Raw genomic sequence first — 14,132 nt, 5'->3', positions numbered from 1 at the left:
GTTTACAGAAACTTAAGGAATAGAGGAGAAATATCTCAGTGGTGTCTGAATCTCTGTGTTCAGTCATATCTGGCATCCAGTTTTATCCTTGCCTCTCCTGTGGTTTGACTGCTGACACCTATTTTAGATTCCGTGAGCCCCAAATCTTTTTTTGCTCAAACTAATTTGAGTTGGATTTTGTCACAGGTGACCAGTATTCTAAGGAATATACTAAAATGTTTACATTTTTCTTTAGAAAACAGTTGAAATTTTTACTGTTTAAGGATTTTATTCTGGAGAACACAGTGGCAGTTTGAGATTATTTATATCCCTAAAAGAGAGATAATGTTTGTAACTGGTCTGTTTCTCTGGGTGTGATACTCTTGGAATGTATTAGATTCAGCTGAGATGTCTTTGATTATATTATGTAAAGTTTAAGACTTAGGCTTTGATTTGACCACATCAGTAGGGTTGAGTCTCTGCCCCTCTCTGTGTCGAAGAGAGAAGATGACACAGAAGAGGAGAGAGCTCCATCATGTTTGATCCTTGGCCCCAAGGATCTATCGCCTGATAGTTTGCAGCTGAAGAGAGGAAAGCAGCTGAGCAGCTGATAAGGCATGCTAAGAAACGAAACTTATGCCAGACTGCTATCAGAAGCCCTGAAAGACAAGCCCTATGTCAACCTACACCTGAGAATCAAAAGAAGCTGGGCCCATGGAGCCTGATGAGAAAGGAAGAAGATTCCAGGCAGAACTCACCTGCCATCTTGCATCAACATGTGGCAATAGACTTTGGTGAGAAAGCAACCTTGAGTTGTACTCTTTAGGGCCCTGTAACTGTAAGAGTCTGCCCGAAATAAATACCCTTTATGAAAACCAACAGATTTCTGGTACTTTGCATCAGAACCCTTTTGGCTGACTAATACAAACACAATGAAAAATTTTGAATTTAGAAAGAAATCTGGAAGCACCATTAAATGTGACTTGAAGAGGACTTGACTAGTAGCAAGGTGACCAATTAACTTTGGTGCAGTAAACCAGTTGAGAAATGCAGAGGAACAGAAGTAAGACAGTGTAGTAAGATAGAGAGGAATAGGTAAAGTATGGAAGTATTTAAGTAATAGAGTCCACAGAAGTTGATGATGAATTGAATGTGGTACAGTAAGGAATAGAGTTGACAGAGAGAAAATGCAAGATCTCCCATACAAATGAAAGACTTTAGCATAGGCAAGCTTACCTACCATACAGTACATCAAGTTACAGATTGAAGAAAAAAGACTTTTTTTGGAGGAGAGATGATTATTTTCATTTTCTTTGGGATTTTTTGAAATTTTCAACTAGTAATAGCTAGTAGACAATGTTTTGGCTCAAGAAGCTAAGGAAAAGAGATGACTTTAGGATTTAAATTATGAATCATTTATCATATATATGGTAGTGGAAGGCTTCAAAGTATATGAGATCATCCCAAAATGTTACAGAATACAAATGTAAGTGGAGCAGAGCAAGGACAGATCTGAAAAACAACTAAGTTAAGTAACATGCAGAGAAAACAAAGTGCTCAGAGATGGAGAAAAATGAGGACATAATGATATATTGGAAATCAAAAAGTAGTTTTACACTATAAAGGTCTATAGATATAAAAGTGATTTGCAGATTATTGAGAAAAGAGTCACAGAAATGTATGCAGTCATATAAGCAAACTAGAATTACCCCTGACACTGCATTCAGAGGCAGGAGACCTCACTTATCTGAGTTCTGCCTTTAACTTGTGAAATGATTGTCTAAAAGCTGCCAACCCCTCTGAATTCTGTTGGTAATAAAAGAAGAATGACCTAAGAGATGTTAAGCTTTCCTCCAACTTGAAATTCTCAAGGTTTCTTTATAATTTTCCAAGGAGAACTGCAAAATTTATTTGAGTATGAACTCTTCCAGCACATGTTATTGTTTAGCCCCTTACTAATTTATTCAAGAAGATTTTTCCTTGCCTATTATGGGTTAGCCATGTGTCCGGTACTTGAATACAGTTGGGAACAAAAGAAACTTTTTGCATTTAAATTCCTTAAAATCTGAAGGTAAGTCATGAGAATAAGATAATAGTCAAATAAATAACAGTAAAATAAAAATTATATAATGAAAATTACTTAGAACAGTGTGAGATACAAAGCCATAACAAGAAACACAATTGATAATGGTGTCAAGAATAAAGTAATATTTGATCTGTTAGCTGAAAGATGGGTAAGAATATACCAAGTGAATATTTGGCATATTGGCAATTTAGTGTAGTAAGAGAGATGTGCTAATAATGGTATGACAGAAGCATATTTGAATAAGAAGAATGTAGCTCAAAAAAGCTGAGATAACATTCAGGGGCAAGAACAGAAAAAATTCTGTTGGTCATATTTGGAATTCTGAATATCAATATTACTTTATTATAAAGTCAGTAGAGGATTATAAAACAAAGAGTAATGTGATCAGATTTATAGTTTTTAATTAATCCAGTTACTATAAAAAGGAAGGCCTGAAGAAAAAATAAGAGATGATATAAAAAGACTATAAAATGACAACAGCTAAGGTTAATGTGAGAATAGGGACAATGAGGTGAAAAGGACTATTTGAGATATATATATATATATATATATATATATATATATATATATATATGAGAATTTTTTTTTTAAAGTAGGCCTTACTGATACGGGCAGTGTGTAAGAAGGAAGTGTAAATGATGACACCCAGAATTCTAGTCTGAGCCAAATGGAAAATGAAAATGTCATTTACTGTGATGGGGAACATTGGAGAGAGGATAGCACTTATTGGAAAAGATCAGAAGTTCAGTCTGAATACATTAAATCTGAGATCTTAATTGGATTTTGCCAGTTTATGTGGCTTGTCCATTTTTCTGAAATATATTGCTTTGCATTTACAGTTATCATACATCATTCTTTTGGAACTTTAAAATTTATTTAATATCATAAACTTTAGAAAGTTAACGTTATCTGTCTAGTAGTTTAATATGCATTCTCTTTAAATATAATTAAATTTATCAACTTTCTTTTAATTATATCTGTCACACATGTATGTGTCTAAATATGGTCTTCACAAATAAGAATACATACTGTGAGTATAGATGGAAATTCTATATAATGTTCATGGTGATAACCATTTTCTATTTATGCAAATCTATCATGTTCCCCAATATTTTGGCTTGAATTGTGAGAATATTAGTAAATAAAAAAACTGAGTGGAATAATGTTTGTTTACTAACTTCAAAAAAGGAAAGCAGTCTAACCTCTGTTGTACCACTAAATATAATCTGAGAAAGTTTTGATAATATTTCAAATTTAAAGTTATATTAATTTTTAAAAAGCATGCTCACACTTCAAACAGGTAATAAGTCAAAATCCATGCAAAAATATTTAAGATTTACTCACAAAACAGAAATAGTTTCATTTTTCTGTTTGTGTTTATTAGTTTTTATTTTGTTGCTGTTCTTGGTATGCTATCAAAAATTATCATCCAAATTTGATCATAATTTGCTTCAAGTTTTTCTTTATTTTCTCCATAGACAGGAAGTTCTTTTCTCAGTAAAATACCATAAGTTGCTGCTTCATTGAGTACTTTGGATGTACAAGCCTTAGGGTTTGTTTTGATTTCAGTACTTGGTCTCTTGGCTGAAAGTCAAATAAAAATAAAATTAGATTTTTGTTGTTGTTGAGCTTTCTCAATCTTCTTTATCCCAGTCCCTAGACTACCTTTTCTATGTGTGAGTTTGTATTAGTTGAATGCCAAAAGCTAAATTAAAAAAGAAATAAAAATTTAATTGCTTTATTGTGCCTGTCTCTTTCAATTAACTTGACTATCATGTGTTAGTTGAAGGAAAGTGCTATCATTTCTTCTGTACTTTTACTCACCTCTGTACCTTACATGAGCATTGAGATTGAAATAAACACCAAGTAAAGAGAACAGTTAACAAAAATGCTGAAACTCATGTTGTGTTGTGTTTTATTCAAGAAAATTGCTAATGTATGACATTGTTACAGTGGGATAGAAATAGTGTAAGGCCTAGGGAACAAAAAGCATTAGATTAAATAAACAGAAGAGAAAAAGAAAAAAAAACTTAAAAATGAGAAATGTCAAAGCAATGAGTATGGTGTCTGATTTTGTTGAAATTGGCATGCTGAAATCAAAGTGATGCCAGCTAGAAATTGATAATATGTGGGAAACAGCATATCAGAAAATACACCCATTAAAATCTGCATAAGCCACAGACTCCTGATATTTTTTATTGGCATGCACCTTTGTATTTCATTCATGATGACTTTATGAACAAAGAAAAATGCATAATATTTTAGTCCAAAAAGAAAAATAAAGCTGTAAACACCTATGCTTCCTAATAATATAACTGGCAAGTAAGATTTTTATCTGTAATTTTCCAGGAAGAAAATATCTCTAGCTTACATACATTCATAGAAGGAAATGAAATATGCTTCTTTAATATTTGACAAAAAAACAACACTGGACTTTTTTGTTAAATGGAGAGATTGAGATAGTTTAGGGTAAATGTGCTGCTCAACTATTTTTAGTATTGAAAATCTGTTTTCATTCTTCCAACTTTCCAGACTCAATTCTCACCTAGTTATAGGGGAATAAAACTATTGTAATACCATTTTGTATATGACAGAAACACCAAGATGAATCATGGTGAGTGCTGTCCTTGAGCAATTTTTCTCCTTCTTTCACGTGACTAGTATGTGTGACTTGCTTCAAACACCACACCATGGCAAAGGTAATGGATGTCACCACCTGATTAGGTTGCAATATATGGCAAAGGTGACTTACCAGCACACTAGAGATGTTCTTCTGCTAGCCTTGAAGAGCCAAACTGTCTTCCTATGACTTGCTTACCTGGCAGGGAACTGTAGGCAGCCTCTATGAGCACAAGTTAGCCACAGCCAACCAGCAGTAAGTCAGACTCAATCACACAACCACAAGGAAATGAATTCTGCCAACAAACTGAATGATCTTATAAGCAGATTCTTCCCCATTCCAGCCTCCAAATAAGAACACAGTCTAATCAACATCTTGATTTCAACCTTGTGTGACCCTGAGCAGAGGGCGCAGCTAAGTCCTGACTGGATTTCTAACTACAGGAACTGTGAGGTTCAAAATACATGTTGTTTTAAGCTGCTAAATGCATGATACTCTGTTACGCAGTAATTAAAAATGAATTTCAGAGGGCTTTCAAAAACTGACATTGTTCTTTCTTTCTTTCTTTCTTTCTTTCTTTCTTTCTTTCTTTCTTTCTTTCTTTCTTTCTTTCTTTCTTTCTTTCTTTCTTTCTTTCTTTCTTTTTCTTTAAGAAACTTTAGATTATATAAATGTTACATCAAAAATATAAGGGATTGCCATATACTTCGCCCCCTCCTCTTCCCACACTTTCCCCCATTAACAACTTCTTTCATTAGTGTGATATATTTGTTAAAATTGATGAACACATATTGAAGCATTGCTGCTTACCATGGACTAATCGTTCCATTATAGTTTATACTTTGCCCTGCACAATTTTGTAGGTTTTGGCAAAATGTATAATGGCCTGTATTCATCATTACAATGTCATGCAGGACAATTCTAATGTCCCAGAAATGCCCCCATAATACACTTATTCTTCCCCCTCTCCTCAGAACCTCAGGGGGCCACTGCCTTTATATCAAAGATACAAGTTCTTCCTTTGCAGGAATAATAATAGATTTAACTTTAGTCCATACTGGCATTCACCCCTTTTCTTTATTCATTCCTTAATCTTAAGGAATATTGTTCTCATAAGTAATCCTATGCTATAAAAGGTTTTATGTTCTGGGGTGTTGGATGAAACCATTATTTCTTGATTACCTACATATAATCCTTTCAACATAACTTAATTGATTAATAACATGTTTTGTGTTTTCCAAAGGCTCTCATAAAGTAAATTAGTGAATTCACTGTAACAAGCTTTTCATAAGCATTGAGTTTTGTTCTCATAAAAATCATGTGGTGGGAGCAGATGTGGCTCAAGTGGTTGGGCTACTGTTTCCCACATGGGAGGTTCTCTGCTTTGGTTCTTGGTACCACCTGAAAAAAACAAAAACAAAAAATAAGCAAAATGAACAAAAAACCAACACAGGGAAGCTGATGTGACTTAGTGGTTGAGCTCCAGCTTCCCACATATGGGGTCTGGGTTCAATCCCTGGCCCCTGGTGCCTCAAAAAAATACTTCATGTGAGGCATTATTCCTTTTTAGAAATAATGTTGATATGGTTTATTTAGATGGTTCATTCATATTTGGCCAACAGACCTAGGAACAATGGAAAACTACTATAGAATTTGTGTCTTTCTACAAAATTTGAAAGGATATAAAGATGATGCTTTGTTATTGACTTCATCTTCAGTAGCAGAACTCTACAGGGAATCCTGATAAGAAATTTGGAAATTTTAAACATATTAGTTCATTCTTAAAGAAAACTACAAATCATAATGTATAGCTAGTATTGAGGCTCTTTGAAGAAAGTATTATCATATTTTCCAAAGATTGGATTTTAAAATTCTTTTGACATGTATCTTGCTGGGTAGTTTAAATGGAAGTACTACAAGAATAAGAGTGTGCATGTGTCTTTTAATTAGTCTTTCTTTATATTCTGCTGATGACTTACCACTCCTATTAGTTAAGAGAAGAACAATCTATGTGTTTTCCAATTTGCTACAGAGCTGTATATCACAAATTAGTACTTACCAGAAAAACATGAGATTAGAAAATTTATGCTTTACTATTGAGAAGGGACCATGAATTTGTCTTATTTTCATTTTTAGGAGATAATTTTTCAGTTCATTTGAAATCCACCTAACTAATAAAAGTCCATTAAATTAAACAAATATCTATTGAATCTATTATATATTAGGCATTCTGCTATAGGATAGCAGTGCCCAACCTGGAAAATTTATTTACATACATTACAATATAATTTTTAACCAAGTGCCTAATGAACTAACATAAGATAAAACAAATAATTATTTGAATATATAGGAAAAAAAGTTTATAAAATCCCAGTTGTTTTCGAGTTTTCTCTTAAAGCAATAGTGGGCATTTGCTTCACAAAGGAGAAAAATTAACAACAAAATGAACATTTGTGACAAGCTGGTCAAATAAACTGACAATAAACAAGATGGGAAAAGTAGAATGGGTTCATATTTTGGAGGCATTTAAAAGCCAATCAATCTATGCATGCTTTGGTGGCCCATATACTAAAATTGTACTGATATAGAGAAAAGCATGGCCTCTGCAAGAGGATGACACACAAATTCATGAAGCATTCCATATTTTTTGAAAACTAAAGCAACGTACATTTGTCAGAATGTACAACACAAACAGTGAGCTCTATTGTGGACAACAGAATATAGTTAATATTACAGTTATAAGAATGTTGTTTCATGATGTATAATGTAAGGTATTAATGATGGGGTAGAATATGGGAACTCTGTATTTTATGCATGATTTTTCCGTAAACACACAACTTCTCTAATTAAAATAACAATCATTCTAATGTCTGTTAATGAGTATCTATTTGATGGAAGAAACAATATTAAACTCAAAGTTTTTGTGTGCTGGATCCATCCTGAGCCTATTATGAATGGAAAAGCAATAGGCATTACACAAAAACACTGTAAGGAGAATGAAAAAACTTGCAGCTGCCTGGGGCAAAAGATTATGATTTATATATAAAATAGGAAACTGAAAATCCAGGAGGAAAATGTAGAGAGTGTTTGTTTTGGAAATTAGGGCATTCAATCATTTAATAGGGTAATTTTGAAAGCCAACTTCATACCCAGGGCAAAAAGCAGGCTCAGAAAAAACAAAAAACAAAAAGCAAGACGGTCCTAAGCTTTCATCTTGGGCTGATATCCAGGCTCATGTAAAACAGGGTAAGTGTTGACGTAGTTTCCAAACACAACACAAAGACTTTTTTTTATTATTGTTTAATTTTATTTATTTTAGATCCTGACATTTAGGTAAATCTCTGTCAAAACACTAGCTTAATGTAAGCTAAAGGAATAGAGATGTACACAAATGACAAGAAATACAACTTTGCAAAAAATAGTCTGGAACAATCACTAAACAAATGGACTATTACAGGCTTCAACAAAAAATAAAAATAATTAAATAAAGCAGACTTAGGGGAAGGGGGAGAATCTGATTTCAAGAGTTACTACATTTTATATTGAAATGTTCAGATTTCAACCAAATTCACAAGGCATACAAATAAAGAAGGGAAAAAAAAATGGCCCATTCAGTGAAACTAAGTAAAGCAATAGGAAGCATCCCTGAGGAAGCTCCAAAGTTGGATTTACTAGAAAAAGACATTAAAACAACCATCTTAGATATGCTCAGAGATTTAAAGAAATCTACATAGAAAACCAGGTGAATAATTTATGAACAAAATGAAAATATCAATAAAGAAATTAGGAAAAGGAAGCAAATAAAGTCTGGAGATGAAAGGCATAATAAACCTAAATGAAAGTTCCACTAGAGGAGTTTAACAACAAATTTTACAGGCAGATTAAATAATTAATGAAATTAAAAGTAGGACAGCTGAAATTATGTAAACTGAGGAGCAGAAAGTAAAAAGAGTGAAGAAAGGGAAACAGATCCTGAGAGAACTGCAGAACACCACCAAGCCAATGAATACATGGGTTATGGAACTTCCAAAAGGAGAAGAATAAAAGGGATAAAAGGAGTATTTGAAGGAATTATGGTGGAAATTTCCCAAATGTGAAGAAATACAGAAATATTTACATTCAAGAGGCACATTGATTTCCAAGTAAGATAAATTCAAAGAGTTCAGCAGCAAGACACAGTATAATCAAACTATCAAAAGCCAAAGGCAAAGAGAGACTCTTGAAAGCAGCAAGTGAGAAACTACTCATGTACAAGGAGTCCTTAGTATTATTAGCAGTTGATTTTCATTATAAACTATGGAAGCCAATAAGTAGTGGGATGACATATTAAAAGAACTGAAATTTTAAAAAGAATTCAGTCAAGAATTCAATTCTATATTCTTTCAAAAATGAGGAATAAATTAAGCAATTCTCAGATAAATAAAAACTGAGGCAATTTATTACTTCTAGCTCTTCCCTACAATAAAAGCGTAAGTTTGAAATGAAATGACAATAAATAATAATTTGAAGCTGCATTAAGAAATAAAGATCTCCAGTAAAATTAGTGACATGTTCAAATATTAAAGCCAGCAATGTTTTATTTTAGTTTATAAATCCACTTTTATTTCATACTTGATTTAAAATACAAATATATAAAAGTATGGATATATGTTATTGGACACACAATGTATTAAGATGTAATTTGTGACACCAACATTAAGTAGGTGGAGATGGAGAGGTGAAGAGCAGAGTTTTTGTATGCTATTAAAGTTAATTTATTATCAATTCAAACCAGATTGTTATGAATTTAGGATGTGAGACTCATGGTAACCACAAAGAAAATAACTTAATATATATTGAAAAGGAAGTAAGAGAAGAATTGAAATGGTTCAATACCAAAAAGAACCCACACAACTAAATGCAAAAGAAGATAATGTAATATATGCATGTAATGGATGAAAGGAGGGGAAAATGCCATAAGATATAAAAAAAAACAATAGAAAAATGTCAGAAGTAAGTCCTTCCTCATCAATAATTACTTTAAACACAAATGTGTTAAAGTCTCTGATCAAAAGGTAGAGATTGGTATATTGGATAAAATATCATGATCCACTTCCTGTAAGAGACTCACTTTATTTTTATTTTATTTTTTTTTATTGACTTTGTAATAATATTACATTAAAAAATATATATATATATATATGAGGTCCCATTCAACCCCACCACCCCCACCCCACCTCTCCCCCCCCCAGCAACACTCATTCCCATCATCATGACACATCCATTGCATTTGGTAAGTACATCTTTGGGCACCTCTGTACCTCATGGTCAATGGTCCACATCATGGCCCATACTCTCCCCCATTCCATCCAGTGGGCCCTGTGAGGATTTACAATGTCCAGTGACTGCCCCTGAAGCACCATCCAGGGAGACTCACTTCAGATCAAAGACACAAATCATTTGAAAAAGGAAAGATGGTAAAAATATCCCTTGCATATAGTAACCAAGAGTGTTGAGGTGGTTATACTAAGATCACCTAAAATAGACTTTAGGCAAAAAATTGTTACAAGAGAGAAAGATAGACATTATATATGAAAAAGTACCAATTTCTTGAGAAGATATAACAATTATAAACATATATGCACCCTACTAAAAAGCCCCAAAATATATGAAGCAAAAATTGACAAAACTGAGAGGGAAAATAGATAACCATAAGTAGTAGTTGGGGACTTCAATATGTCCCTTACAATAATGGATAGAATATCAGGAGAAAGGATAAATAAGGAAATAAAGGAAATGAACAACACTATAAAACAATTATACATAAAAGAAATACAGAGAACATGCCAGAAAACAAGGGTAAAATTCACATTCTTCTTAAGTGCACATTAAACATTCTCCAGGATAGACTATATGTTAGGTCACAAAACAAGACTCAATACATTTAAATAGTTGGAATCATGCAGTGTATCTTCTCTTACACTTTAGAATTAAAATATAAATTCATAACTGGAGGAAAATTGAAAAGTTCACAACTGTGGGTAAATTAACCAATGCACCTTAAACACTTGCAATAATTGTAGAGCAAGTAAATGGAGCTGAAAAATATCACCAAAGTGAAACTCTGGTGATAAAACTCATCACATTTTATTGCACCCATTTGTTAATAAGTCAACTTTATATATATGATGCTATAGCAAATATATACATAAATAAATTAAATATTTAGTCCTTCCATCAATATGTGTATGTATATATAAGCAAGTATCTCTATAGACACACATATAGTATTTAAATAACCAAAAAAGTAAAATGTTTATACATCTGGAAAGAAGATTTCAATAAGATGAAATAATTTTTTCTATTTAATTTGTTTTATATAGATTTTAAATGTTTCTGAATGTCATCAGGTCCTAATTCCATTCCATGGAGTAGCATTATCAAGAAAAGAATTACATTCAAATTGTTTCTTCTCAATGGATCATCCTTATTCAACACCTATTACTGAGATCCAAAATATATACCATCTACTTTGCTAGGATAGTACAATGAATAAATAAGTGAGTCAAAATGATTGCCTTAATTAGTTCAAGATAGGATAAAAACAAATGGTTGAAATTTGAAGTGTAAATGTTATCAGATAGACCCCAAGATATTGGAGGCAGCCATCGAGAAGATAAAAATGTTATCTGGGGAGCAATCACAGAGACAATTTATAGCTCAAAATGCACATCTCAAATTATCTAAATTTGCTGAATTCACAAAACAAGGCAAATTAAAAGAAAAACTACTCCATAATGCAAAATTGAATTTGCAAGAAATAAGGGGAATCCTCAAAAAAAATGAATTAAACATAAACATGAATCCTATGTATGCTTTCTTAAAGATCCTAAAATTTCATGAAACTTAAACTGCATTTCTAATCTCCTCCTGGGTAATTGGAGGAAATACTTAGGGAATGTGCCAAGAGGACATTCATATGAAGAACACTTATATATATCCATGTACCTCAAAGGACTACGCTCTTAGTGAACATGGGAGTTATAAAAGTCAATCCACAAAAGGCAACACTAAGAAAACACATTTGCTCAGATCTTGAATCTGAGCAGAAGGGGAATGTATCTCTCTTGGGAAAGTCAACCCAGCTCTCACATGGACTTGTGGGCTGATTCCACATTACTTGTATGACACAAAATCCTTTGAGACAGATTTTTCATTTAAGATGGCCCTATAATTATTAGTATCCCTAGACAACTTGAAGAAACAAATCCAACTCATCTCTGGAAAAGTACTGCTCAACCCATGGCTTAAAATATTTCACAATAAAGTTACAATACATATGAAAATCACAAAATGCTTTCCTTCAAAGTCAATCCTGAAAAAGCTTCAAATATTGGAAAGGAAAGAGAAAATTAAAATATCAGGAAATATGTAAAATGAAAGGACCTATTGTCAAGTGTATTTGAAAAAAGCACCAAATTTTTTTAAGAATTAAAACAACATTTATTATTAAATAAATATCAAAAACTCAATAAATGTGTTAAACAGTAAATATGACATATCTGAAAAGAATGATCTGGCAATAGATTTAAACATTTGAAGAATTTACACAATGAAGCACATAGAGATTATGCAATGGAAATTATGAGGTAGGATTACAAAGTTTAACATACATCTAAATATAGTTCTAAAAGGACAAAGTAGGGAGAATTTGGGAAATGCAATCTGAAGCTATAATTCCTAAAATTTTTTTCTGTAATTTACAAAAAGAGAAAGTTCTCAGGTTGAAGAATTATAATGAATCCCAAAAAAAGAAAAGGAAAGAAAAAGGCAAATATTTGGAAGGAGAAAATTTTTTCTGGTTATCTAGGATTGGAGGCTTGAGGCTTAGCATGAGGAAATAGTTTACCAGTCCTGCTAGGCTGGAGCTTGGACAGATCTTTCTGGGTCTCTTTCTGGGTCTTGAAGAGAGAAACTAAAACTCCCGGGTCTGTTAATCAAAGTATGAAGAAATGCAAACTGAGTTGTTTTTCACGAAACTATGGGGAAAGGATGGGTTGCATAAATATTCTTCTGAAGTCAGGAGAGGAAGAGGAGCCTTCCCGGTAGAAACGAAGGAAGGAAAAAGCAGAAACCCAGTGGTGGCAATTAAACTTTTTTTTTTTTTCTCTTTTTCCTTTTTTTTCTTTTAAGGTACCAGGCTGGGGATTGAACACTGGGACCTCATATATGGGGTGCTACCGCTCAACCACTGAGCTACACCTGCTCCCTTAGTTGGTTTTCTCATTTGTTTGTTTTGTTTTTAGGAGGTAGCAGGGAATGAACCACTACTTTGTATATGGGAAGCAGGCACTCAACCACCTGAGCTACACCTGCTCCCAGCAATTAGACTTTTGATGATAGAAAAGTTTGGGGGGTAATCCGGCAGGTGTGTGTGTGTGTACATTCATGTTTGTGTATATATACTGCTACAAGGAATAATTATTCTTCATTGCCCCATTAATTTTCTGTAAAAACTTAAAAAGCAGCAATTGAATGGCTGAATGAAAGTGATTGGATGAAGTCAAAATAGAGTTAGTCCTTATAAATAGTGTATAGCTGCTGCTAGATTACTCTTTTAGTGTATTAATTTGAAATTATTTATATATTAAATCACAAAACCTATCTGTCTCTTGTATTATGCTATTCATTAAAGGAAGTAGCATGTTGGATTAGATATATGAAATTTTGGTAAAGAGGTAATTATTATAAAACTTTTTCTGACCCCTGAAAAATCTCATTTAATCCCTACTGATCAAAGTAATAATCATTATGAGAGGACATAATTCCTTGCACTTGGCAAAAAAAAAAAAAAAAAAAAAAAAGCTGAACCAGAAATGTTGGTAGGATGAAGGAGAAAATCCAGGTAAAATGACAGAAGCTGGCAGATTGCTAGACATCTGGTCAGCATTTTGAGACTATCGTGTGTGAACTACATGTTGAATAAAGTCCTCACCCTGGAACTAAGCTATAGTACCCATATTATGATTAAAAAAAAAAAAAAAAAACTTGAATGTTTGTAATGAGGAAATAAAAATTGACCTGAGGAGATCAAGATATTCCAGGGAATATAACATCAAATTTAAATGAAATTTGTAAAAAAATTATGAAATTAGCATTATAGACTTTCACGGATGTGCTATTTTGGTAGTATATTTAACTTGGAGAGTCAGTAATATGTGAGATAACTAAAATAAATGTCTAAGCAATTCCTTCATAAGGTAGCAAGCTGGAAAATGTTATTTATTCCTTGCCTACAATCTCTTAAGAAATTAATTTTTTCCTTGAAGGAGGATAGAATATCCTAACATACATCCTTTGGCTTCTACGGAGTTTAGGTTGTCTTTGGGTATTATTTTAGATATGGGCTATGCACCAAGTGAATAAGAATCACCCAGGATGATATCTGAAATTGCATTCCCCTGTGCG

The 14,132-nt window shown here is 32.8% G+C and overlaps 1 pseudogene; it reads left to right on the top strand.

Annotated features, from left to right (window-relative positions):
- Positions 1-7,233: 7,233 nt before the first annotated feature.
- Positions 7,234-7,333, top strand: LOC111762756 (U6 spliceosomal RNA; annotated as a pseudogene).
- Positions 7,334-14,132: the final 6,799 nt, after the last annotated feature.

This window comes from Dasypus novemcinctus, chromosome 7 (assembly GCF_030445035.2).
Source record: "Dasypus novemcinctus isolate mDasNov1 chromosome 7, mDasNov1.1.hap2, whole genome shotgun sequence".
Lineage (NCBI taxonomy): Eukaryota > Metazoa > Chordata > Mammalia > Cingulata > Dasypodidae > Dasypus > Dasypus novemcinctus.
Note: the sequence above shows the minus strand (reverse complement) of the source record. Positions and strands in the feature narration are given on the sequence as shown.